The 8209-nt window shown below is 49.4% G+C and overlaps 1 long non-coding RNA gene across 1 annotated transcript; it reads left to right on the plus strand.

Moving 5' to 3' along the window:
• The first annotated feature begins 2529 nt into the window (after positions 1–2529).
• LOC129528306 (uncharacterized) lies at positions 2530–7512 on the plus strand. The gene is made up of 4 exons (XR_008673542.1): positions 2530–2853; positions 5069–5183; positions 6691–6874; positions 7139–7512. It is a non-coding gene; the product is annotated as an uncharacterized lncRNA (long non-coding RNA).
• Positions 7513–8209: the final 697 nt, after the last annotated feature.

The raw sequence follows: 8209 nt of genomic DNA on the forward strand, positions 1-8209 counted from the left end.
TGTGTGTTGTGTGTGGTGTGTGTGGTGTGGTATGTGGTGTGTGGTGTGGTATGTGGTGTGTGTGTGGTGTGTGTGGTGTGGTATGTGGTGTGTGTGGTGTGTGTGGTGTGTGTGGTGTGGTATGTGGTGTGTTTGTGGTGTGTGTGGTGTGTGTAGTGTGTGTGGTGTGTGGTGTGTGTGTGTGGTGTGTGTGTGGTGTGCGGTGTGTGTGTGGTGTTCATGTGTGTGTGGGGGAGGTGTGTGTGCTGTGGGGTGTGTGTGTGGTGTGTGTGGTGTGGTGTGTGTGTGTGTGGTGTGTGTGTGTGGTGGTGTGTGGTGTGTGGTGTGTGTGCTGTGTGTGGTGTGTGTGTGGTATGTGGTGTGTGTGTGGTGTTTGTGGTGTGTGTGTGGTGTGTGGTGTGCGTGTGTGGTATGTGTGTTGTGTGTGGTGTGTGTGTGGTGTGTGTGCTGTGGTGTGTGTGGTGTGGTATGTGTGTGTGTGGTGTGCTGTGGTGTGTGTGGTGTGGTATGTGGTGTGTGTGGTGTGGTATGTGGTGTGTTTGTGGTGTGTGTGGTGTGTATGGTGTGTGGTGTGTGTGTGGTGTGTGTGTGGTGTGCGGTGTGTGTGTGGTGTTCATGTGTGTGTGGGGGGGGTGTGTGTCCTGTGGGGTGTGTGTGGTGTGGTGTGTGTGGTGTGTGGTGTGTGTGGTGTGTGGTGTGTGTGTGTGGTGTGGTGTGTGGTGTGTGTGGTGTGTGTGTGGTGTGTGGTGTGTGTGCTGTGTGTGCTGTGTGTGTGGTGTGGTGTGTGGTGTGTGTGTAGTGTGTGGTGTGCAGTGTGTGTGGTGTTCATGTGTGTGTGTGGGGTGTGTGTGGTGTGGGGTGTGTGGTGTGTGGTGTGTGTGGTGTGTGGTGTGTGTGTGGTGTTCATGTGTGTGTGGGGGGTGTGTGTGTCCTGTGGGGTGTGTGTGGTGTGGTGTGTGTGGTGTGTGGTGTGTGTGGTGTGTGGTGTGTGTGTGTGGTGTGGTGTGTGGTGTGTGTGGTGTGTGTGTGGTGTGTGGTGTGTGTGCTGTGTGTGGTGTGGTGTGTGGTGTGTGTGTAGTGTGTGGTGTGCAGTGTGTGTGGTGTTCATGTGTGTGTGTGGGGTGTGTGTGGTGTGGGGTGTGTGGTGTGTGGTGTGTGTGGTGTGTGTGTGGTGTGCGGTGTGTGTGTGGTGTTCATGTGTGTGTGTGTGGGGTGTGTGTCCTGTGGGGTGTGTGTGTGGTGTGTGTGGTGTGGTGTGTGTGGTGTGTGGTGTGTGTGGTGTGAGTGTGGTGTGGGGTGTGGTGTGTGTGGTGTGTGTGGTGTGTGGTGTGTGTGTGGTGTGGTGTGTGGTGTGTGTGGTGTGTGGTGTGTGTGCTGTGTGTGCTGTGTGTGTGGTGTGGTGTGTGGTGTGTGTGTAGTGTGTGGTGTGTGTTTAGTGTGTGGTGTGCAGTGTGTGTGGTGTTCATGTGTGTGTGTGTGGGGTGTGAGTGGTGTGGTGTGTGTGGTGTGTGGTGTGTGTGGTGTGAGTGTGGTGTGGTGTGTGGTGTGTGTGGTGTGTGTGTGGTGTGTGGTGTGTGTGTGGTGTGTGGTGTGTGTGCTGTGTGCTGTGTGTGTGGTGTGGTGTGTGGTGTGTGTGTAGTGTGTGGTGTGCAGTGTGTGTGGTGTTCATGTGTGTGTGTGGGGTGTGTGTGGTGTGGGGTGTGTGGTGTGTGGTGTGTGTGGTGTGTGTGTGGTGTGCGGTGTGTGTGTGGTGTTCATGTGTGTGTGTGTGGGGTGTGTGTCCTGTGGGGTGTGTGTGTGGTGTGTGTGGTGTGGTGTGTGTGGTGTGTGGTGTGTGTGGTGTGAGTGTGGTGTGGGGTGTGGTGTGTGTGGTGTGTGTGGTGTGTGGTGTGTGTGTGGTGTGGTGTGTGGTGTGTGTGGTGTGTGGTGTGTGTGCTGTGTGTGCTGTGTGTGTGGTGTGGTGTGTGGTGTGTGTGTAGTGTGTGGTGTGTGTTTAGTGTGTGGTGTGCAGTGTGTGTGGTGTTCATGTGTGTGTGTGTGGGGTGTGAGTGGTGTGGTGTGTGTGGTGTGTGGTGTGTGTGGTGTGAGTGTGGTGTGGTGTGTGGTGTGTGTGGTGTGTGTGTGGTGTGTGGTGTGTGTGTGGTGTGTGGTGTGTGTGCTGTGTGCTGTGTGTGTGGTGTGGTGTGTGGTGTGTGTGTAGTGTGTGGTGTGCAGTGTGTGTGGTGTTCATGTGTGTGTGTGGGGTGTGTGTGGTGTGGGGTGTGTGGTGTGTGGTGTGTGTGGTGTGTGTGTGGTGTGCGGTGTGTGTGTGGTGTTCATGTGTGTGTGGGGGGGGTGTGTGTCCTGTGGGGTGTGTGTGGTGTTCATGTGTGTGGTGTGGGGTGTGTGTGGTGTGTGTGTGGTGTGCGGTGTGTGTGTGGTGTTCATGTGGTGTGTGTGTGGCGTGTGGCGTGTGCCGTGCGTGTGCGCACCGTGGGCGGGAGGCGGGAGGAAGGGCAGTGGAACCGCGGGCGGGCGGTCGGCGGAGGGGCCTGCGGCGGCGAAGCAGCCCCGGGTGGGGGCGTTCGCTGGAAACGGGGCCCCTCTGAAGGGCGTGGGCAGCCGGTGCCTGCAGAGCGTGGAGAGCCGCGGCCGCCTCACCTGACACAGTTGGGCAGCGATTTCTCAGGTCCAAAGAGCGGACCCCGTGAGCACTTTCCTGACGGAGGACTCGGCTCCTGGGAGCTCCGGCAACATCAGCGACAGCGGAGCCGGGTCTCAAAAGACCGACCCGGCGGCCTGAGAAGAAGGAAGGAGGCCGAGGCGCCGCAGGGACCCTGGCACCTGCCCCTGACGCAGGAGTGGACGCGAAGGGTGGGCCTGGGGCGGAGGCTCGGGAGCGGCGGGGAGGTGGGAGTTGGCAGCTCCAGGCCGGCGCATGTGGAGGAGAGGAGGGGGGCCTTCCACGTGACTCCGAGGTTGGAGCCCCCCTGACTGGGGGGCGGACAGCAGGTGTTCACAGAAGGCAGGAAGAGCTGGAAGCTGGGGTGAGCCAGCTCATGCGGGTTTCCGGGGGCTGTGCAGGTGGAACCATCTAGAAAGCTGGGGAGTCTCACACCCAGAGCGTTTTAGACCCAAGGTGGCCTTCATGGCTCCCACGAATCCCTTCAGGGTTTAGAAGAGATCAGCTCAGCAACGTCCAATGCCTTCCCTCAGTTGTGCCAAGGGGGCAGCGCCAGGTCTCCTGGGTCAGAACCACGGGACAGCCACGGGCATTCTTAAGGCTGCCAGCCTGTGGGTGTCACCTGGTTCAGCCACTTTCGGAGGAAGTCGGTGGGGGACAAGACCCACGTTGCAGATTTAGAAAAGGAAGGCAGAAGTGTCTGGGCACGCGGGGAAACGCAAAGACCTGCTGAACCAGTTCATTTCTAATCAAAAGGAGCGCTGGTGTGGGGTATGAAGGGCACGTCTTCATGCCGCGTCGGCATCTGCTGTTAGAAAAACCTTGAGTTCTATTCCCACCTATGAGTGAGAACATGCGGTGTTTGGTTTTTTGTCCTTGCGATAGTTTTGGACACAGGAAGGGGAACAGCACACACCGGGGCCTATCGTGAGGTCAGGGGAGGGGTGAGGGATAGCATTAGGAGAAATACCTAATGTAAATGACGAGTTAATGGGTGCAGCACACCAACATGGCACATGTATACATATGTAACAAACCTGCACATTGTGCACATGTACCCTAGAACTTAAAGTATAATTAAAATATATATATATATATATATATATATATATATATATATGTATATATGAAAAACCTTGAGTTCTGTTTGGACAATGAAAATGTGGGACAAACTCCGGTGAGGAAATTCCGTCCAGCTCCCCCGTTTCACAGGAACATCCCAGAGTTCACAGCACAACCACTCCTCCTGCCTGATTACAATAGGTTGATCGGAGAAAGAAAAGGATGATTATCTCCAAAAAGGATTTGGTAGACAAAATCAGTTATTTAATAAGCGCTTGCTAAAGCGCTGTCCATTTTACACTGGAGAGCTTTGCAATAACGCTCTCGGGGAATTCCTTAGGACGATGGCTTTCCTGGGCAGACGCTCACGTGCTAAGTAACTTGTCCAGGGAAACGCAGGGGGATAATGGCAAGGTCTGAACGAAGCTCCTTCTCCCTGGAGTTTTTATCTAGTAGCTTAGTGTACTGAGCCAGAACGCTTCCCTACATGAGTTTCTGGATTAAGAATTGATGGTGGGTGAACGCGTTAGAATAAAATAATGCAATACAGGAATACATTTTCTAAAGGCTACATTTCATTAAGCTTTAAAATCCAAAATAGAAAGCATCTAAAAATATATTGTTTGCTTGTTTAATTTTTTAATTTATATCTGACTTGAAACCAAATAATTACATTTTACTTTAGAAAATGAGATCCCCACCGCTCGGCACGGCTCCATTTACTCGGATGTTTCCATAGAGAGAGAAGGAAGACAGTGACCACTGGCTTGTGAACCCGTTCACTCAGAAGTCACTGCCTGTGTGCGCTTGGGACACAGTCGAAGTCTGGCCTCAGTTCTAGATACACTGTCATAGGGCTACCTCTGTTCAGAGCACAAATGTGCCACACTTCATGGCCGGCTTTGAGAGACACAGAGCCCAGTGTGACAATCTGGCTTTGGATTTATTAAATGGTGCATTTTTTTCTTCCTTTAAGCCCCACTCATCGGATGGTGTTGAGTATCTACTATGCACCAGCACTAGAATAGACACGGGGTCCCCAGTGCTCCACAATGCACGCATGTCCTGGCCTCGCCGCCACGCGTTTGTTCCTGCTTCCACACCAAAAGAATGCATCAGCGGGGCTCAGAACGGGACAGTGAGCCCAGCATTCCTGGGAGGGGGCTGGAGTGGCATCTGCGGGGAGAGAAGGAAGAGCTGTGTGCTGCTAGCCAGGACACCCTGCTGCCTGTGGGGCCCTCATGACAGCCTGCAGGACTGGCCACGTTCTTTAGTGCTTTTTCTGTCCTGCTGTGAAATTAAAAAGAAAAAAAATACATCTTTTTTTATGCTCTTCTCTTCAAGTCCTGAGTATCACAAAAAGTCCCCAACTCCCAACTTCAGAAGAGGAGGTTAAGTGCTGATGAAGAGTGAGATATTATCTTTGAGAAACAAGAAAATCCGTGCTAAGAAGGTGAAGGTAATTGTTGCTGTCTGAGCATTCTTTTAATATTTTTTTCTTCCAATGGACGACTTAATATGCATTGCTTAGATCCTACAAAGTTAGTTAAAAGAGCAAAAAAAATTCATCCAGTTGTGTGGCTATGATAAGGTTAAGATTTAATATTTCTCCTATACCTTCTGTAGGGAATAGATTCTGCTGTCTAGTCAACATCTTGACGTATGAAACACATTTTTGAATAATTTAAATGTGGAAAAATGACAAATCACTGTGAACAAAACCGAGTTCAGTTTTCAGAAGGCAGACTTCTGCATCTCTGCATTTCCAGTGCGGGATCTGTCTCTCTGTCGAACTCTCTGCTGGGTCATGAGGGTCAAACCAGAACTCAGCCCATCTGGACGAGCAAAGCTACGGAAGAGGCTCCAGCCGGTCTGTTCGGCTCTCCTCGTTCATAAACCATCTCTTAATCTTCTTTTTTTCTTTTGCAGACTGTAAACCAAAAGTGCTTTTGTCTTTTGCTAAATAAAATGTCACAAGGACACACAGATGGGAGTGGGGAGCAAAGCCGTGTGCAGGCGGTTCTTCACCTGAGCTCACTCCATGGGCGTCCGGAGACTGACCACGTTGCTCCTCTGTCCTTGGTTAACGGGTGTCTGGGGCTCAGCCCTGCAGTCAAAGCTTCAGTTTGCCGAAGGCATTTTCCCTTTGCAGGGGTGGGTATTTTGAATGTGCACACACAGCGGCAGGACACATGCTTTAGATCACAAAGGGATTAGCCAAAGGCGGCATCTCCACATCCAGGCTGCACAGAGGGAGACAGACGAAGCTTTGGAGTGCGGAGGTCTCCTCGCAGTCAGCCCTCATCCTCCATTCAAATCTGGTGCCGAGTTTATATTATGAATAAAAGGACCTAAGTTGCTTTTTCTAAAACTGCTAATAGCGTGTGTTTAAAACATTCCCTTTTTCAGCAGTTATATTTACTATTTTTATACTACACAATAGTCTAATTATTTGCTGTTGGCCAACAAATCATCTCAGAGTATGCATCTGTTTTAAGATAAACAAGGAACAACAGACTTCCTGGTACTTTTAAGCACAAATGTTGCATAACACAGAGGCTGGGCAGGTTTCCACTGATTACTGTACTGACAAATAATCTTTGGAAATTTTGAGCTTATAATCATGGCCAAATTGCTTAATTCATATGAAACATCACTAAAGGAATTCAGTTTGGGGATTTCTTTCCATTTAAATATTTAAAATTTGTTCTTTAATGTAGCTTATTCTCCAGCCCCTTAAAATTAACCAAATCACAGAATGATTTCTGAAAATAAGGTGGTACCAAAATCTGAAATTTAAAAACACAATTTCATTGTTGAAAAATTCAGCACTGTAATTGTGCCTGCTTTGTGCATGCAATAAGATGCATTTCTTCTTTTCCAATCTTTTTTTCTCTTTAATAAGTTTTCCAATATTTAATTTGGCTTGATCTTATTTTTAATATTTTTTACACTTTCTCTCTAAGGAAAAAAAAGGCGAGTGAATATCGTGATGGGTGCAGTTATGCTGAATAATTGGATGGGAGGACGTGCCGGGCGATCTCCAGCCCCTGGGAGCCGGACGCCCACGCCTCCCTCTGCCTCGTTCTCACAGACACATTTGTGAGGTGATTAACTCAGGAATTCATGCTGCTCAAAGTAACTACGGTGGTGAGTGTTTTGACCGGTTTGATGTAGAAATCTAGGAAAACACCAGAAAAATCAGGGACGGAGGCCCAAAATCCCTGGCAGGCTTTGGGCGGGTAATAAACACACGGCAGGCTATAAAAGCAGGTGATTTAAAGGAAAGCAAGTGTTTCAGCACAGCTGGTATTTTAAAATCTGACATTATTTTCAGTATTTATTTTAAATCTCAATGCTTAAATTGATTTAAGAAGGTCAAAGAATATGCTCCACTTTCCCTCTCACATGTAGAGAATCAGGATGACCCTCAAAAATAAAGAAAGGAAGAATTGCCATTCATCGGCTTGGGAAAGAGGAAGAAAGTTACGTGCACCGTCCACCAAGGAATGAATGACACCCTGATTCTGAGCATCAAGGAAGCAGAAATGGGAAATAAAATCGATGCTGTACGTGAATTTTTTCCAGACAAGGTTGTCCCAGAACCAGGTGCTGACCCAGTCCCTTGGAGGCTGGCGGGCTTTACTGACCGCGGCTGCAGAAGCACCTCGCGCTTCCTGGCTGTACTGTATGTAAACTGAGGTGTGCATTCTTACCGCTTGTCAAAACAATCCTGAAATCCCATTTTCCTTTAATAAAGTATAGTTTTGTCCTCCAGATGTATGCTTGAATAAGATGTCATACTCTGTTTTTGTTCCGGATTGCACCCTGCTGATGTTCTTAGGCAGCAAGAAAATTACCTTATTGAAACATATTGCTGGGAGTGACGACGGTGCCAAATTTTGCATTGGTATTACACACATGACATATTCAGAGACCTTTGAGTAAGACTATGAATATCAAGTGATTGAAAAGATTATACAGGCTCGGGTTTTTTTCTTGGGGTATAAAGGGTTGTGGTTCTGGATGAGTGTCTTTCAGATCAATATAATTATGTCATAAAAACATGTCACAAAAGAGTTTACTTCACAGCCTTTCACACTTGCCTGCCTTCACACTGCTCGGTATTCTATGTGGAGTTGCCTCTGGTAGTGGCAGTCGTCCTGTGGGGGTACGTGTTTGCAATTCCTGGTTTCCCATGCACACACAGGCCTTCTGGATTCCGTCTATCATCCAGTGAATAATTCCTGGCATCCAGGACTCAGTGGAGGTGTGGAGATGCCATCCCCCACTTCACACACGCACACACACACACACACACACAAAGGGAATATGTGGAAGTGTGGCTTACTGCTGTTTGAATAATCCTGAGGCTGCTGAAACTGTAGGTGAGAGGCTGAAAGAGAGGGTTGAGGGAGCTGGCTGTGGACTCTCTCTTCCCCTAGATGGACTTGGCCACACATGTGCTGATGTGAGACCCCAGGG

The sequence above is a fragment of the Gorilla gorilla genome, chromosome 17, assembly GCF_029281585.2.
Source record: "Gorilla gorilla gorilla isolate KB3781 chromosome 17, NHGRI_mGorGor1-v2.1_pri, whole genome shotgun sequence".
Classification (NCBI taxonomy): Eukaryota; Metazoa; Chordata; class Mammalia; order Primates; family Hominidae; genus Gorilla; species Gorilla gorilla.